Genomic DNA, 4,833 nt, shown 5'->3' with positions numbered 1-4,833 from the left:
TTGAATAAAGTGTTTTTGGAGATTGAAGCAATTGGATTAATATTTGTGAACTACATTTCTTATATTTCTTCTAGAGAATACCTTATGGGATGCGGTCACATCTTTTTCTCCCCGACGTATACAACCCCAAAATATTCACCCGAACCTCAGATGAGGCCGATGGGCACCTGCTTATCCAGGCAGTCTTATCTCCTACAGGAAACTGGGTTACTGTGAAAGCGTCAGATAACACACTTCTGAAAAGAAATAGAATGTATTTTTATTGGCAGAGCCAAGATGAAGTATGCCTTGAAATGTTTTACAAATAAACTTGCACATAAATTGTCCATTCGCTGCTTCGAGATCTTTTTTCACGTTTGAGGAGCTGTCAGAGGTGCCTAATAAACATGAGTCTTATTTAGTTTACTGGATATGTAATTCTTCCTTTCTCTGAAAATAATTATTTTTCAAGCAAGTACAGCAAAAATACAACCAATAAAAATCTAGCTATGACAGCATAAACAACCTTGATGGCCAACGTATACATGGAGCTCTTTCAGGAAAAGTGGCTCCTGGTAGGAAAGACAGCTTGGCAAGTGGGGTGACTTGGGCTTGATGGAGTTCTGGCTCCCAAGGGTTGACAGAGGGACCCTCTCGGCCCTCCCTGCTTCCTGATCCCGGGCTAGTCCTTGGCTATCAGGGTGATGGCTGGAGCATCCCGGCTGTCAGGTTGGCCCTGGGCTATGGAGATGGAGGGCTACTTGTGTGGTTGGACCTCGTGTCCGGTTTACCTCAACGTGGTCTATGAGACACCTTTCACAAGGCCCATTCCTGGGGCCACCGGAGCTGATGGACAGTGGGGTGACCTTCCCCGGAGGGCTCCACAGGTTAAGATGCGGACTGTCTACCTCACGGTTCCCCCATCCTGTGTCCTGGTTGGTGGTCCCTCAGTGAGGGTGGTGCCCGGGTTGGTGGCCAGCTGGGGTGCGGGGACCGGGTTGGGCTTAGGAGAACCTAGTCCAGGCCTACTGCTCTGGGCTTTGGTCAACTGGTTGGGGGCTCCCAGGGAGGCGAGTGTATGTTGGCTACTGCACCCCTGGGCCTCTCGCCATCTGGACAGAGCCTGAGCTGGCATTGTGGAGGCTCAGGTGTCCCCAGCCAGGCTTGGACTCCTCCTGGGGAGCCCTGCTTGCAAGTTCTCGGCAGTGGGGGGTCGTTTATGCTTTTTCTAGTAGTTCCCGACGATGTCCTCGCAGCCTGAGGACAGAAATCAGAACACGTCCCCTTGTCCCCTTCCAGTGAACATCCGCTGTGCTTGGCTTTACTGCTCCTCTGTGGGGGCTCCTTTAATCTCCTCACAGTGAAATTCCTAAGGAAATTCATTCCCTCCAGTTGCCATTATTCTCAACAGCTCTTTTGGGTGGCAGAGTAATTGGAATTTAAGGGTCTCTCTTAAAAGACAGGAAACGTCGGCCACTTTGCCAGAAGAACGACACTCTTCAGTGCTGTGCCTCGCCCGTTAGATGTGCCGTCGTCACTTCCCTTCTAGCACCCGGGTCCCTCGGCTCCTCAGAAGGGTGTACCCAGACGCCACGAGCCGGGGATGTGATTCCAAGTCCTTGTCTCCGTTGATGTCATCCCTCTCCACTCTGGGTTACACATGCCCACCTGGGGCTCAGCACGGTGCCCGCGCGGGGTACACCTTCCCTGCTGGCCACAGGCATGAACAATGCCGCAGCAGAAGGGCATGGCCATGAGGCTCCCTCGCCTGTTTATAAGCAGTGTTAGCTGTCATCAGCCAGAAAGTAATCCCCCCACACAGATGCACACACGCGTTAAAACGGGGTCACTCAGACAGCGGGGCGCCCCTCTGCTGCCAGGAAGGCCCCTGCAGCCATCTCTGGAGCCTGGCTTGCCCAGACTGGGGCTTCATTCCCAAGGACCCAGAGCCCCAGCTTCCGGGTCCCCATGCTCTGACCCCTGAAGTACCACATTGCACCCTGGGGGAAACTGAATTGTCCCATCCTTTTCAGGGCTGTGCTGCTGTCCTGGAAAAACTGTTCTTGGTTCCTGGCTGAGAGGGTCCTGGGAGCCCAGGAGAGGCACCTGCCCAGAGGACACTTAGGTGAAGTGTCACTGGGTTCCCTAGGGGGCCACCTCTCCAAAGGGGGAATAGGCTGTGGCTGAATGAGGCTTACCTATGGAGTCAGCAGAATGTCAGTGCCTGGGTGAACCCCACAGGCCACAACCAGGCCCAGGATCCTGCTTTCCTTTGTTTTGGAGCTTTCAAGCATTAACTAACTGGGCGAAAGGAAAAGCCAAGTCCAGAGAACTCTGTAACAGGCCAGACAAGTTTAGTAGGACCATGGCGAGATTTTCCCTCGGGGCCTGAACAGCCTGAGAGGACTGGGCTCTCCAGAAGAGCTTGAGGCCTAAGGGGAGGCCCAGGGGTGAGTCCTGGCTGGCCCTTCCCTGCTGTGGGCCTGGCCAGTATCCTTAGCTACAAAGCGATGTAGGCAGTGATGTTTTTACATCGGCTTAAGGGAGCACAGAATGATAAATACAGGCATGTGTGCAAGGACTTTGGAAGGCTGAAAAGCACTATGTATCTCCATGTACCTTTATATACCTGTTATTTATAATGTGGCTGGGGCTCAAGGCTGAGGGGAGGACTCTTTGTTGCCCAAATCAGAGTATTTTAAAGTTCAGAGGTCATCTGTTGTCAGGCCTGTAGATACCAGAAAGTGGTAACTGGAGATGTTGTCCTGGAATTTTCTTTCTTTCTTTTTTTTTTTTGAAGTAGGAAATGTGTTCTGTGGCTGGTTTGTGCTGCTATTGGCAAATTCTATTTAAAGGAAAAATCAGGATTTTTAAAACAGCCACACTCAAAGGGTGATTATTGCTTTTTTTTTTTTTTTAAGATTCATATAGTACATTTCCCTGGTGCATTAAAATTTCATTATTTGTTAAATTACAAAGCCAGTCTCTCTTCTTTGAAAAAATGCAAATGACACTAAGAATTTGTATAATGTAAAAAGTGAAGGTCTTCCCTTTAAAACTCCCCTATTTTCACTCTCGGGGGGCAAGGTCTCCTAACACTTTGGGGAACATTCTTCTGAAGACCTTTACCTATGTCACATTCAGCTTTTTATACTTATATTTTATTTAAATATAATTCTGTTTAAAAACAATTATTGGAGTATAGTCTTGTTTCACAACATGCTGCATTGCATTTTTTAAATAGTAATCTCTGGGTTTTCTATACTTGAAAAAAAACCTCATTTTAAAATAACGTAGTCAAATGTAAGTGTAAGTCACGATACAGAGAGATCTGTACATTTTCTCCAAAGATAACATCTTGCAAAACTGTGGTACAGCATCACAACCAGGATATTCACACGATCCACACATATTTTTCAGATTTCCCAGTTTCATTTTATTCTATGCAATTTTATCACATGTTTAGGTTTGTGTATCTACCACCACAATCAGGATACAAAGTTCCTCGTGGCTCTCCCAGTGCATTTCAAATACTGTAATTTACCGTTTTAGGAACATCGATTTCTCAGGGTGAGGCACACATGTAACAAGCTCCTTTCGATTAGATCAGTGCTGCCAAGGGAAAATACCATGTGAGCCACAAAATGAAAGTCATCTATGTAATTAAAAACTTTCTAGTAACCTCATTAAAAAGGTAAATAAATATACATAAATTTAATATTTCATAAAACCCAAAATATTATTCTAACATGCATTAATATAAACACTATTAATGAGATATGTTACTTTTTTTTCCTACTGCTAAATCTTTGAAATTCCCGGAGCCCACTGCCTCACCAGCTGTACGCACCTCTGAACGTGTACTGAGTGAGCACCTGCTCTGGGCCTGGCTCTAACGCAGGCACCAGGATAGGCAGGTCCTGCCCCGGATGCGAACTGGGCTGCTGGAGGGGACACGCACCGTTCCAGCACCGCGAGGCACGCGCGTGGTGGAAGCGGCACAGGTGCCCCGAACCGAGGGAAGGCTCCATGCGGCCCAGCCTCAAGGCGGGTCCAGAAGCCCAGGGCCATCCGGCAGGAGCCCCTCGTGTCTGGGTGGGCGCACGGCTTTCAGCAGGATGGCAACTACGGGAGCAGCGGCGCTATGGAGGGGAGGCCCGGTGTGGTCTGGGGACCTCCAGGAAACCGTCCCTCCCCAAAGCAGACACCTGCCGGGCCAGGGGGCGGAGGGGCTTGCGGTGGAGTGGGAGACCGGGCGTGGACCAGGTGGGTCAGGCCAGGGAGTGTGTGGGGGAAGGACACCGCCCGGCGAGTCAACATTAGGGGGACGCCAAGGGCAGCCGGCGACGGGCCCGCGGGAGAGGTGCGGGGGTCGTGGAGCCGGGCCGTGGGGCCGGGAGGCGGCGCCCCAGCCAAGGCTGTGCTGCTCCGAGGTCACAACGGGTGACGCGTGCGCCGCTGGGGTGCTGGAGGCCCGGCGCGCGGAGGCGCGGGTTCGGGTCCTGCAGGCCCGAGTTCCAGGCTCCCGGTCAGCGTAGAGGTTCCGAGACGACGCGACGCCCCTTTCCCCGACCTCCCATCCATCTCCAGCTCGGTGCAAAGTTATTTTCTGTTTCGTTACGTTGGAACCTGACTTCACTTACACGCACGTCACACGCGCACCCTTCCCCAGCGGCAGTGGGAGCTGAGGGGACGTACGCGGCCGGGAGCCCCGAAGGCAGGATCACCACGGATGCCGGGGAGCCGAGCGCTCGCCCCCAGCTCGGCCGGAAGCTCCGCCCCCGCTGGCCCGCCCCGCCCCGCCCCGCGCAGGCGCGGGGGCGGGGGGCGGGGCTTCTGCGCGCAGCCGCCGGA

This window comes from Pteropus medius, unplaced genomic scaffold, assembly GCF_902729225.1.
Source record: "Pteropus medius unplaced genomic scaffold, Ma_sr-lr_union100, whole genome shotgun sequence".
NCBI lineage: Eukaryota > Metazoa > Chordata > Mammalia > Chiroptera > Pteropodidae > Pteropus > Pteropus medius.
The sequence above is the reverse complement of the archived record's forward strand: the minus strand, read 5'-3'. Positions refer to the sequence as shown.